The following is a 13,790-nucleotide window of genomic DNA, read 5'->3' as shown; positions in this document are numbered from 1 at the left end:
GTAATTCACCTCACCACCCTTAATTAGTAGCCTAATGGTAGTAATGTCATCCTACATTTATATAGCTTCTCTCATGAAGGCACCCTGAGAGCCATATAACTATACACATAGTACAGCATGTGTTAGTGTATTACAGACATTTACCTCACGGCACCTGTCTCAGATAGGTAAACCAGTGTTCGCCACATTTTAGAAATAGGGAAACTGAGTCATCGAGTGAGATTAAGGCCATTTTCAAAAGCAGCCTCTGATTATGTGGAGGGGCTGTGTGTTTGAGTGCCCAAATGGAGACATCTGAAAGAGCTGATATTTGGAAGTGCTGAGATCCCACAACTCCAGCCAAGATCAATCGGAGCTGCTCAGAAACTCTGAAAACCAGGCCCCACCATCTGTATCACAGGTAGGGCATCAAAAACTTGGGAAACCCCAAAAAAGAGTGGCCATATTTGAAAATTTGGGCCACACAGCAAGCCCATGGCAGAGTCAGCACTGGCTACTCCCAGGGGCGGCTCTAGGGATTTTGCCGGCCCAAGGACAGCAGGCAGGCTGCCTCCGGCGGTTTGCCTGCGGAGGGTCCGCTGGTCCCGCGGCTTCGGTGGACCTCCCGGCACGCCTGCGGGAGGTCCGCCGAAGCCACAGGACCAGCAGACCCTCCGCAGGCAAGCCGCGGAACGCAGCTTGCTGCCCCAAGCACACACTTGGCATGCTGGGGCCTGGAGCCGCCCCTGTCTACTCCTTCCGGAGCCCAGCCTGCTAAACCACACTGCTTAATGGCGTCGGACGGGAATCGCTTCACTGAAATGCAACCACCTGGTGTGGCAGGTGACTGCCAACTGGCTCACAGCACACTAGTGATTTGAGTCAATGGCATCAAGTCAGACCCCCTAGTCTCATAAAAATAAGTGCCCTGGTATCTTTAATATCCATGTCATCTTTAACTGCACTGCCAAATGACCCACACATGCCTAGTAACGTCAGGAGTGGATGTGACTCTGCCAGGGTATGAACCTGTAATTCTAGAAAACCTGCAGCTGTCAGGCCTGATGCTTGCACCATCTAAGCCATCTTCTTGGGGCGCAAATGTCTAATGGAATAAAGGGGTGGATGGAGTCAGTGATCCAACTGCTGGGCTGCTCTGGGGCAGGTCTGAACCACACAGTCAACCCCAGTGGCCCTGAAGTCAGGATAGATGGCCACAGAAGGATCACCCCGTTGTAGGGGTATCTCTCAGGGAAGCACAGCTGGTGCAAGGGCTTCTACGCCAGCCCCTCCTTATGGCGGCTGGCAGAATCATGGCTGGGTGAGAGGAGACGTGGCCTTGGCATCACTCTGCCCCGCTGCTCCCCAGCTGCTGACAGCCAGCACAAGCTAGTGCAGCACCAGGCTCAGGGCTGGGCCAGGGCCACAGCTTGCATTACTGCTTGGATCAGGGTAAATAACTCATCTAAAGGTAGCGTTATAAATCATGTGCTGATGGCTTTAACAAAGAGCTATGTTGGACGACGAGGCCTGGACAATGGCTTTATTGTAGCTTGGCAAACCGTGTCTGACTGGGGGAGGCCAGTGCTCCTGTACCCAGCTGACCTTTCCAATCTCAACAGGCCTCTGTACTGCAGTTAGTGTTTGCGTAACTCAAATAATTACAATAATGCCTGGCCGTTTTTCTGCAATATTTGTAAACGGCTTATTCTTGGGAGTGGATTTAGGACTGGTGAAAGGTGCTGGATTGAAAGCGCTGGAGACTGCAATCCCTCAGTTTATTCACAGACCTAGTACAGCAGAACAAAACTGAGTTAGCCTCTCAATGGCATCCAACGAGCTCTATAGATATCCTTGCATGGGTGATCCCCAATACCCTGCTCCCGCTCCCTTCCTCCCGTTCAGGTAGAATACGGAGAACCCTTCCACCTAGTTCAGGCTTTGAGCTCCTATGTCTTTAGCAACAACCTCCAAAAATGACGCTTCTCAAAAATCACAACCCCTGCTTTGAGACTATTCTGACAATGGCCGTGATGGGGGTTCTCTGCAGAGCTGGAAATATCTGCTGTGGTAGTAGCTAATCAAAAATAAACTAGTCCCACTGCATCCTCAGGATTTTGCCTTGGCAAATCTATTGGATCTGACCCTCAGTTATCCCATTCCTGGCTTGGTGCAGATACTGAGGGGGCAGTGAGGGGAACTAGCTTTAAGCTATCTTTGCATACCCCTCAGGGGCTGTGCAGGCCCATGCCACCCTCAGTGTAAGTTAGAGTAGCCTCAAGGCTGCTTTAAAGTACATGGTGCTTCCCATGGCCCCCTTAGAATATGACCCCAGGAAGCAGAGAATCACAGAGTGTGGGTACGTCTACACTACGGGATTATTCCAATTTTACATAAACCGGTTTAGCAAAACAGATTGTATAAAATCGATTGCGCGCGGCCACACTAAACACATTAAATCGGTGGTGTGCGTCCACGGTCCAAGGCTAGCGTCGATTTCTGGAGCGTTGCACTGTGGGTAGCTATCCCGTAGCTATCCCATAGTTCCCGCAGCCTCCCCTGCCCCTTGGAATTTCCGGGTTGTGATCCCAGTGCCTGATGGGGCAAAAACCATTGTCGCGGGTGGTTCTGGGTACAGCCTCACCCCTCCCTCCCTGAAAGCAGCAGACAAGCGTTTCGCGCCTTTTTTGCTTGGTGAACTGTGCGGACCCCATAACACAGCAAGCATGGACCCTGCTCAGCTCAATACCGCAATCGTGCATGTTTTAAACACCTCGCGCACTCTCGTGCAGTATATGGTGAACCAGGACCTTCAATCCGAGGCGAGGAGGAGGCGGATACGGCAGCGCGGCGATGACAGTGATGAGGACGTAGACACAGAATTCTCTCAAACCGCGGGCCCCTGCGCTTTGGAGATCCTGATGGTAATGGGGCAGATTCTATCCATTGAACGCCGATTTTGGGCCCGGGAAACAAGCACTGACTGGTGGGACCGCATTGTGTTGCAGGTGTGGGACGATTCCCAGTGGCTGCGAAACTTTCGCATGCGTAAGGGCACTTTCATGGAACTTTGTGACTTGCTTGCCCCTGCCCTGAAACACCATAATACCAAGATGAGAGCAGCCCTCACAGTAGAGAAGCGAGTGGTGATAGCCCTGTGGAAGCTTGCAACGCCAGACAGCTACCGGTCAGTCGGGAATCAATTTGGAGTTGGAAAATCTACTGTGGGGGCTGCTGTGATGCAAGTAGCCAAAGCAATCACTAAGCTGCTGCTACGAAAGGTTGTGACTCTGGGAAACGTGCAGGCCATAGTGGATGGCTTTGCTACACTGGGATTCCCTAACTGTGGGGGGGCGATAGATGGAACCCATATCCCTATCTTGGCACCGCAGCGCCAGGGCACCCAGTACGTAAACCGCAAGGGGTACTTTTCAATGGTGCTGCAAGCACTGGTGGATCACAAGGGACGTTTCACAAACATCCACGTGGGATGGCCAGGGAGGGTTCATGACGCTCGCGTATTCAGAAGCACTACTCTGTTTAAACGGCTGCAGCAAGGGAATTACTTCCCAGACCAGAAAATAACAGTTGGGGATGTTGAAATGCCTGTCGTTATCCTGGGGGACCCAGCCTACCCCTTGATGCCATGGCTCATGAAGCCATACACAGGCAGCCTGGACAGTGGTCAGGATCTGTTCAATTACAGGCTGAGCAAATGCAGAATGGTGGTGGAATGTGCATTTGGCCGTTTAAAGGCGCGCTGGCGGACATTACTGACTCGCTCAGACCTCAGCCAAACCAATGTCCCCTATGTTATTGCTGCTTGCTGTATTCTCCACAATCTCTGTGAGAGTAAGGGGGAGACCTTTATGGCGGGGTGGGAGGCTGAGGCAAATCACCTGGCCGCTGATTACGCGCAGCCAGACACCAGGGAGATTAGAAGAGCACACCAGGAAGCAGTGCGCATCAGAGAAGCTTTGAAAACGAGCTTCATCAATGGCCAGGGTACAGTGTGACTGCTGTGTTTGTTGATGAACACCCAACCCCCCTTGATTGACTCATTCCCTGTAAGCAACTCCCCCTCCCCCTTCGAGTACAGCTTACTTATGCAAATAAAGTCACTCTCATTTAAAAATCATGAATTCTTTATTAATTTCTTATAAAAAGAGGGAGAGAAGTAAGGGTGTGGTTTGGGAGGAGGATAGGAAGGATGGAGAAGGCCATTAAAAAAATTTCACATTAACGACAGCCTTCTGGTTGGGCTGTCCACGGGGGTGGAGTGGGCGGGTGCACGGAGCCTCCCCCCACGCGTTCTTACACATCTGGGTGAGGGGGATATGGAACATGGTGAGGGTTGAGGGTGGTTATACAGGGGCTGCAGCGGCACTCTGTGATCCTGCTGCCGTTCCTGAAGCTCCACCAGACGCCGGAGCATGTCAGTTTGATCACGCAGCAGCCCCAGAGTTGCATCCCGCCACCACTGATTTTCCTGCCGGTCTTCCTGCTGCCACCTCTCATTTCGGGTGTCCCTCCTGTCCTCACGTTCACTGGCCTCTTTCCTGTAATTTGATACCACGTCCTTCCACTCATTCAGATGAGCTCTTTCATTGCGTGTAACTTCCATAATATCCGAGAACATTTCATCTCGCGTCTTCTTTTTCCTCCGCCTTATCTGTGCTAGCCTTTGAGATGGAGGAGGGATGGTTGAAAAATTTGCAGCTGCATGAGGGAGAGAAATATTTAGAAAGATACATTTTACAGAACAATGGTTATACTCTTTCACAGTGAACAGCGCTATTCACCTTACATAGCACATGTGATTTCCCTACAAGGTCGCATTTTTCATCTTAATACTGAGTGCCTGCAGCTCTGGAGTTACAGATCTCACAGACACAGGTCCGGGCATCAGAATTCAGCTTGCATGCGGCCATGGTAAGCCACTGTCTTTTGGCGTCTGCAGTGATTTACCCCTCCCCCCAATGCATGGCTAATACCACGCTAGCTCCCTGCTAATCAACACCCTTCCCACCCCCCCACCCACTGCGTGGCTGGTAGCTTGGGGAAGCCCCGCTGACCAAACACAAAAAAGATCATCGGCATTTCATTCCTCCCCTCCCCCCGCTTGGCTACGTGGAGGAAAGGATTTTTTTTTAAGCTGCTGCAGTCCACGAACCCAGTAGGAAAATGGCCATCCCCCTTAATTAAATTCCTGATTTTTAACCAGGTTATCCTGAACGATATCACTTTGCTGAGGATAACACAAGAAGATAAAGAACGGATGTTTCTTGAATGCCAGCAATCACCGGGACCATACGCTGCTATGCTTTGCCAATCAATGATACCTGATTACTTGCTACATGCATGGCGTGGTAAAGTGTCCTACCATGGTGGGCGGAACAAGGCTGCCTTGCCCAGAAACCTTCTGCAAAGGCTTCTGGAGTACCTACAGGAGTGCTTCATCGAGATCTCCCTGGAGGATTTCCTCTCAATCCCCGGACATGTTAACAAACTTTTCTAACTATACTGTCTGCGAATGCATCCCAAGTCCTCAGGGCAAATCAATCATTAAAAAACGCTTGCTTAAAAAACAATGTTTGCTATTTACAAAGGTACACTCACCAGAGCTCCCTTCCATGGCGTCATTGTCTGGGATAGTTGCTTGGGAGGGCTGGGAGGACGGTAATTCCGTCAGGGTGATAAAAAGCTCCTGGCTGCTGGGGCTCACGGAGTGCTGTGTGCTCTCTGCTAGGTCTTCCTCCTCTTCTTCATCTTCCCCGTCTGCATAATCCTCAGCCATGGCAGAGATTACAACCCCCACCTCGGAATCCACAATCAGGGGTGGGGTACTTGTGGCGCAGCCCCCTAAAATTGCATGCAGCTCAGCGTAGAAGCGGCATGTTTTTCGACCTGCCCCGGACCTTCCGTTTGCTTCTTTGGTTTTCTGGTAGGCTTGTCTGAGCTCTTTAACTTTCACTCTGCACTGCACTGAGTCCCTGCTGTGGCCTTTATCCATCATAGCCTTAGAAATTCTTTCAAATACTTTTTCATTTCGTCTTTTGGAACGCAGTTCTGTTAGCACTGAATCCTCTCCCCATATAGCGATCAGATCCAGTACCTCCCGTGCAGTCCATGCTGGGGCTCTTTTTCGATTCTCAGGAGACTGCATTGTTACCTGTGCTGATGAGCTTTGCGTGGTCACCTGTGCTGATGAGCTCTCCACGCTGGGGAAGCAGGAAATGAATTTCAAAAGTTCGCGGGGCTTTTCCTGTCTACCTGGCCAGTGCATCCGAGTTCAGAATGCTGTCCAGAGTGGTCAGTGGTGCACTGTGGGATACCGCCCGGAGGCCAATACCGTCGATTTGCGGCCACACTAACCCTATTCCGATATGTTAATCCCGATATTAGCGCTACTCCTCTCGTCGGGGAGGAGTACAGAAACCGATTTAAAGAGCCATTAAAATCGATATAAGGTTCCTCCTAGTGTGGACGGTTGTGGCGTTAAATCGGTTTTACGCTCCTAAAACCGATTTAAACGCCTAGTGTAGACCAGGCTTGTGTTAGTGCACTTTGGCCACACCTTTGGCATCCTCCCAGTCTGCCTCTGTCCCAGTTTGCAACACCCTTACACCAGTTCTGCTCCCTCTGGAGAGGGCTTCTGTGGGATGAATATTCTCAGAGGGGTGCTTATGCCTGATTTTAGGCCCCTTTATGCTGCCAGAGAGGCATAAAGGGACCTTCATGTTTGTTATAGCTGTTGCCAAGGCAATAGAGCAGGTGTGAAAAAATGCAATACAGATTTGTGAACTCTAGAGGGCGCCAATGGAAAGCGATGGAGAGACGCATGAAGAATAACAAGATGGAGGAGCTAGTACCTTTCTGCAAGTTAACATCGATACAAAGTCCATTTTCATCCTAGGGACAGCTTGAGGAACGGATCCAGATCCGAATGAATAATCTAGCTGTGAGGAGGACCCGTCCTGTGGACACTCCATTTACTGATTAGTTATGTGCAGCACAACCAACACAGGGATGGTGGATGTGAGCCATGATGCAAAGTGGCACCAGTTTTTCCCTCAGGAAACATTCCCAGCCTTGAGCCTGCAGAGTGAAGATGTAGTGAGGACTCTGAAAAGGGCTTGAGAAATGAATCAAAACCTCTGAGAGAAACGAAAGCTAACCACCAATGAGCGCCAGGAAATCTCTCAGCAACACCGTCCAAGATACTCACAGTTCCTTTCGTGGCAAACAGCATCTGAAATGTTGTACTGAGTTAAATGAACTAGTTGGTTTGAAATCATAAAGGATAATACACCTCTACCCCGATATAACGTGACCCGATATAACACGAATTTGGATATAACGCAGTAAAGCAGTGCTCCAGGGGGGCGGGGCTGCGCACTCCCACGGATCAAAGCAAGTTCAATATAATGCGGTTTCACCTGTAACACGGTAAGATTTTTTGGCTCCCGAGGACAGCGTTAGATCAGGGTAGAGGTGTACAGGAAGAGAGGGATTGCAAAGTGTGAAATAGGGAGAGAAGATCTAGTTTCAGTTTAGATCTATTTTCAGTTAATTCTTTGAAATCAGGGCCGTTTCTCATCTAAAAGTGGCTTAAATGGATCTTCTGCTTATGGGCAGCAGAATTGCATTCCCTCCCAGCTCAGCTTCATTTGTCTTAATGGAACAGGAAAGCCCTCACTTACCGAGAGCTCCAATTTCAGTGCAGCTCCAAAGTGTGGTTTTTCAGTGTTTGAATCCCATGTAGACAATTATTGCTTTTAGCCACCTTAGGAAGAGCCTAGTGAAACTGCAGGGCAAGGATATTTCAACTAACAGGCAGGGGATTGATTTTTTCCCTCCCATCCCTTTAGCTTACTTTCAAATGTAGGTATCAAATTAGAGCTCAGAAAATGAAATCGCCATGCCAAGATTGCATGGCCTATACCAAGTGGACTGTTATTAAATGCTGAACACCTTTGGCAGGGATTCACTGACAATGAGTTTTACTTCCCTCCACATCCCCTTCTTCTCCAGAGAGACAGGATTGCTGAACTCAGGGGACTGGGAGTAAGACAGAGAACCAAGGATCTCAAACTTTATCAGAGGCTGGCTCAGACCTTAATAGATAGATCATCTCATGGACACTTCCTCTGCCATTCACTGTTGAGTGGGCCACTCCTCCTCCCAGAAATTGCTTCCATGGGAAAGTTCGTATTCATGTACTTTTAATATTAATCACACTGCCCACTTTGGTTATGCATTTCATCCTCCTTCCCATTGGTTCTGTCCCCCTCTCCCTCTATTTGTGCTTCTCTGCTGCCGGACTGTTGCCAGATTTCACATGCTTAACTGCCTCTTCCCCCAACCTTCCCCCATTTGTTTCTTCCCCTAGACATACTCCCGGCCTTCTCCTCCACTCCCCTGGACATTCCTCTTCTGTTTCTGGCTGGCAGCTGCAGTCTCAGTGCTGGCTGTAGCCTTTGAGGGCAAATCCTGTTTTCTCATCCACTTGCCCACACTAGATTGGCTCCTCCACCTTGTTTCCAGCTGCTCCAGCTCTTCTTTGCAATCTGGACACTAATGGAATCAAATGGAAACCAAAAGGAGAGCCAGCACCACATGCCAGCCACGTCTCAGTGGACCATCAGCACTAGGTCTTGGGAGACAGGCCACAGCGTGGGAACCACTGATAACCATGGATTGATCCATCCAGCTCTGCACTGCTAGACTGCTCTGGCCCAGGTCAGCAGTGATGGAAAATTGCTACCATCGGTTCTGAAAAGGGAAAAAAATACTACTCCTAGAAATACTGAGATATTATGAAATCTCCTTTACTTTGGGGAAATGAATGGTAGGTTTTTTTGGTCTTTTGTTTGTTATTGTGCATTTACACATTTGTCTTTAGAGGGTGTGTTTTCAGAATAGTATATTTTATAGCGTGACCCAACGCCCATTGAAGTCAATGGAAAGACTTCAATGGATGAAGCCCCAAGACAGCATCTTTCATACTAAAAGCACTTCACAAGCTAACGGGATTGAGAGCACTAAGCCATTTCACAAAGGCACTGACACAGACTCCTAACAACTTTCCATTACTATGGACTTGATGAGAGTCTTCAAACCTGTTAAGGGCTGTTATAAGGAAGTTGGTGATCGGTTGTTCTCCATGTCAACTGAAGGTAGGACAAGCAGTAATGGGCTTAATCTACCGTAAGAGCGATTTAGGTTAGATATTAGGGGGGAAATGTCAAACTATAAGGATAGTTAAGCTCTGGAATTGGCTTTCGAGGAGCGAGGCTGTGGGGGTTTCTAAGAACAGGTTGGACAAACACCTGTCAGGGATGGTCTAGGTGTACTTGGTCCTGCCTCAGTGCCGGGGGATGGACCTCTTGAGGACCTTCCAGCTCTACATTTCTATGATTTTATAACTCTATGTTCCATTACCAGTCTCCGAGCAACCCACCCCCCATGTCTCCAGCATTCAAAACTGGGATTCCAGGACCCCCTCCATTCTAATCCTGCCTCTGCCCCTGGCCTTGGACAAGTCCCTTAGCCCCTACATCTGTAAATTGAAGATACACCTCTCCCTCGATCTAACCAGGGGCGGCTCTAGGAATTCCGCCGCCCCAAGCAGGGCGGCGCGCCGCGGGGCGCGCTCTGGCGGTCGCCGGTCCTGCGGCTCCGGGGGACCTCTTGCAGACGTGCCTGCAGAGGGTCCGCTGGTCCCGCGGCTCTGGTGGACCTCCCGCAGGCATGCCTGTGGATGCTCCACCGGAGCCGCAGGACCAGCGGACCCTCTGCAGTCATGCCTGCAGGAGGTCCGCCGGAGCCGCCTGCGGCCCTGCCGGCAAAATGCCGCCCCAAGCGCGCGCTTGGCGCGCTGGGGTCTGGAGCCGGCCCTGGATCTAACGCTGTCCTTGGGAGCCAAAAAATCTTACCGCGTTATAGGTGAAACCGTGTTATATTGAGCTTGCTTTGATCCACCAGAGTGCACAGCCCTGCCCCCCTGGAGCACTGCTTTAGCGCGTTATATCCAAATTTGTGTTATATCGGGTGGCGTTCTATCGAGGTAGTGGTGTAGTAGTTGCGTACCACCCTCACAATGGTGATGTGACGCTTCATTAGCGTTGGCATGTTCATACAGTGCTTTGAAAATATAGTGCTATAAGATGCTAAATTTATCAATTGTGATGAATATAACAAACTGGTCACCTAGGCCTTCCTGGTTGTCACTGTGCTACACACTATGGCTACTCAGAACTTCAGACAAGAAGCAAGTATAAAAATTTTGATTATCAGTCTCAAAGCACAGATCCAACTTCCAGGAGCTAAAGGTGAATCTCCTTTACTTGCGATCAGCATGGGGCCTATGACACATAGTAGAGCAGTTCTGAGTGCATCCAGTAGAGGGCAGTGGTACACATATAAACTAGCCAGTTTACTATAATAATGAAGGTTCCACAGAGAGCTCTGTTGATGTCTTCCTAGCTGATCATGTAAAAAATTTCCTTAGACCCTTGTTAACCTTAAAATATTCACAGCAAAGATTACCATCTTACACTCAACTTGAAATTCAGGGATGCCAAAAGGGGCTAATAAATGTCTATATAGTTTACAGAGCTGCATTAAGTACTCAAGAGTATTCCTAAGCTCAGAGAACCGTAGCAAACTCAGCACAGTAATATCAGCACTGAGCTGCACTTCATTTCTCTGAAAGTGTGCTTATTACTGTCACCCTGAAGCTCCATAGACACTCATGTGAGAAATTGACTAGACGACGCTACAAGCTGTTTCCTTGGTGTAATTGCTGACAACCTGGGAAAATTGCACCCAAAAACTGAAAAGAATAAAATTAAAAAATTAAAGCGTTTTTTGAATCTTTTCTAGTTCAAAGGTGTTTCTTATTTTTTAACACTGTATTGTTTTTGTCTTTCACACACCATTTTACCAAAAGGATGTAAAAAGCAGGGGAGGGGAAGTGCACAGTTAGTGTAGTGTCAATTACCCCACCATGCCATAACATTAATTCTCTGTCTCTGGCGTCTGATATGCCAGACTGTGGCAGACATTCTTGGAATGTGGCATTTGATACTGCGCGGTTACTAAGAGAAATGTGCCTGAGTCTCGTCAAACCTGTTTTCAGAGAGGAAGCGTGGTCTAGTGGTTAAGGCACAGGAGGTCTTTGTAAACTTGAGCAGGTCACTTCACTTCTCTGCATCTCAGTTTCCCCATCTGTAAAATGGAGATAATGATACTTATTTACCTCACAGGGATTCTGAGAGGTTCAGTTCATTGATGTTTGCCAAGCACATTAAGATTATCCAATGAAAGGCATTATGGACACACATGGTATTATTGTAGTTACTATTATTATTTATTTATTGATGGTGATCTTCTTCTGATCTGAATGCCACTTCCCATCATCTCCTTTTCCTTAGTGCAAATGAGCTCATTCCTCTACATAGAAGATAAAGGCTTCTCCATTAGGTCAGGTGCAGTCTGTCTGTCATCTGTCTGCATAGAAACCTACTCAAGGGCAATGGGGAAAGACCTGGGTGGGGTAATACACGTTGTGCGATTGTGCTAAGCAAGGGAATGCATTTTAACTATGTGAGTGTAAGGATGTTGCTTATACAGCCATCAAAATATCCTGCAGGTGTATGATGATGGGAGGAGCACGGTGGACAGGGTGGCTCAGAATTTGACTGTCCCATTTGCAGTCTCTGGGCCTGGCTTCCGGTGGAGCTGTTGGTGCTGTTCACTGGTGGCTCAAGCTCTCTCATGTAGGACACCCCAAAATGAAGGTCCCCAGAGTCAGTGGCGAATTCTGAACAACGTGGCCTGGAGTCATGGATTAGTGCTTTCACCGAGGTGCGAAGGGGAGGACAAAAGTGGTGACTGTCGCACCCTGCATGGAAGTTGGAGGGAAGAGTTTGGAAGAGGCCCCAGGAAGTCAGACTGCACACGGCTCGAATGCTAGCGGCACTTGCTGCATCTCTGTCAATAATTCCCTTAATATAGAGCCAGTTTAGCTTTACAGCTATGCAGTTTCCTTGTGTTACTGCCCAGCCCGCAGTACCTGAGCCAGTGGAGATGTAGGCTATGGCTATGCTACCAAGCTTACAGCAGCGCAGATGTGCTGCTATAGCGCTGCTAGTGCAGACGCTCTAAGCTGATGGGAGAGCGCTCTTCCATTCAGAGACGGCTCTAGACCCCAGCGCGCCAAGCGCGCGCTTGGGGCGGCATTTTGCCGGCAGGGCGGCAGGCGGCTCCGGCGGACCTTCCGCAGTCATGCCTGCGGGAGGTCCACCGGAGCCGCGGGACCAGTGGACCCGGTGGACCTCCCGCAGGCATGACTGCGGAGGGTCCGCTGGTCCCACGACTCCGATGGACCTCCCGCAGGCGTGCCTGCGGATGCTCCACCGGAGCCGCGGGAGCAGCAGATCATCCGCACGCGCGTCTGCAAAAGGTCCCCCAGAGCCGCGGGACCGGCGTGCTTGGGGCGGCCAAATTCCTAGAGCCGCCTCTGCTTCCATTGACTGAATTACTCCAGCCCCCAACAAGCGGTGATAACTATGCCAGTGGGAGACTCTGTCCACACCGGCACTTGGGTTGGTGTAACTTACGTCGCTCGGTGGAGTGGCTCATTCGCATCCCTGAACGACAAAACTTATCCAGACGTTAGCTGTAGTGTGTACGTAGCCTGAGTCATCCCTGATGTAACTGTTGATGTCAATAGAGTTACTCTCCGGGGATGACGTTGGTCCATGATGCCTCAGGTAAATGAATGATTACGCTGTATCTTTAACAAGAGAATTCAGAACCTGGAGGCTCATATGACTCATCAGTGGCCATCTTGGAGCTCTTCCAGGAATACCAAACAGACAAGATGTAACTGGATCGGCTTCTGTGTACAGACTGCAGGTACCACCATTTCTGACTCTATAATATGTGTTGTTTGCAGTCCTGCTAACCCTCTTTTGTCCTATGACTGCAGAGGTGTTAACTACCCTCTTCATTTTAAGTGATTTCTTATAACATGTTTAACCCCTTATGCTTAGCAGGGTGTTTCACCTTGTATTTCGCTGTTACGCTCTGGTTACCTTCTCCAGACCTGTAGAAGAGCTCTGTGCAGCTCCAAAACTTGTCTCTTCTACCAGCAGAAGTTGGTCCGATACAAACATTAACTCAGAACTGCATGCACATACCTTTGTGGCTTCAAAAACACTAGTGGTGGAGATAACAAAGGGGGGTGATGCACTTTGTTAAAAAGAGCAATTAGTTATACAGTCTGGGCTACATTTTCAAATGATCCTAGCACATTAATGACCCACCCCTGGCCCGGGTGCCTAAATGGGAGCTGAACATTTTCAAAAGTTTGGCCTCATTTGTGGGTTGTGGACACTTGAATACTTCAGTCTAAACTAAACTATCTAAACCCTAGCCCTGTCTCTACCCCATAGAGAAAGAACAGGAGTACTTGTGGCACCTTAGAGACTAACAAATTGATTTGAGCATAAGCTTTTGTGAGCTACAGCCCACTTCATCGGATGCATGCACTGGAAAATACAGTAGGAAGATATATATATATATATACACACAGAGAACATGAAACAATGGGTGTTACCATGCGCACAATAAGGAGAGTGATCAGTTAAGGTGAGCTATTATCAGCAGGAGAGAAAAAGAACTGTTTATAGTGGTAATGAAAATGGCCCATTTCCAGCAATTGACAAGAACATGTGAGGAACTGTGGGTGGGGGGAATAAGAATGGGGAAATAGTCCCCCCGCCCCCACAGTTCCTCCCATG

This window comes from Mauremys mutica, chromosome 8 (genome assembly GCF_020497125.1).
Source record: "Mauremys mutica isolate MM-2020 ecotype Southern chromosome 8, ASM2049712v1, whole genome shotgun sequence".
In the NCBI taxonomy this organism is placed as follows: Eukaryota; Metazoa; Chordata; order Testudines; family Geoemydidae; genus Mauremys; species Mauremys mutica.
This window is presented reverse-complemented; position numbering follows the sequence as displayed.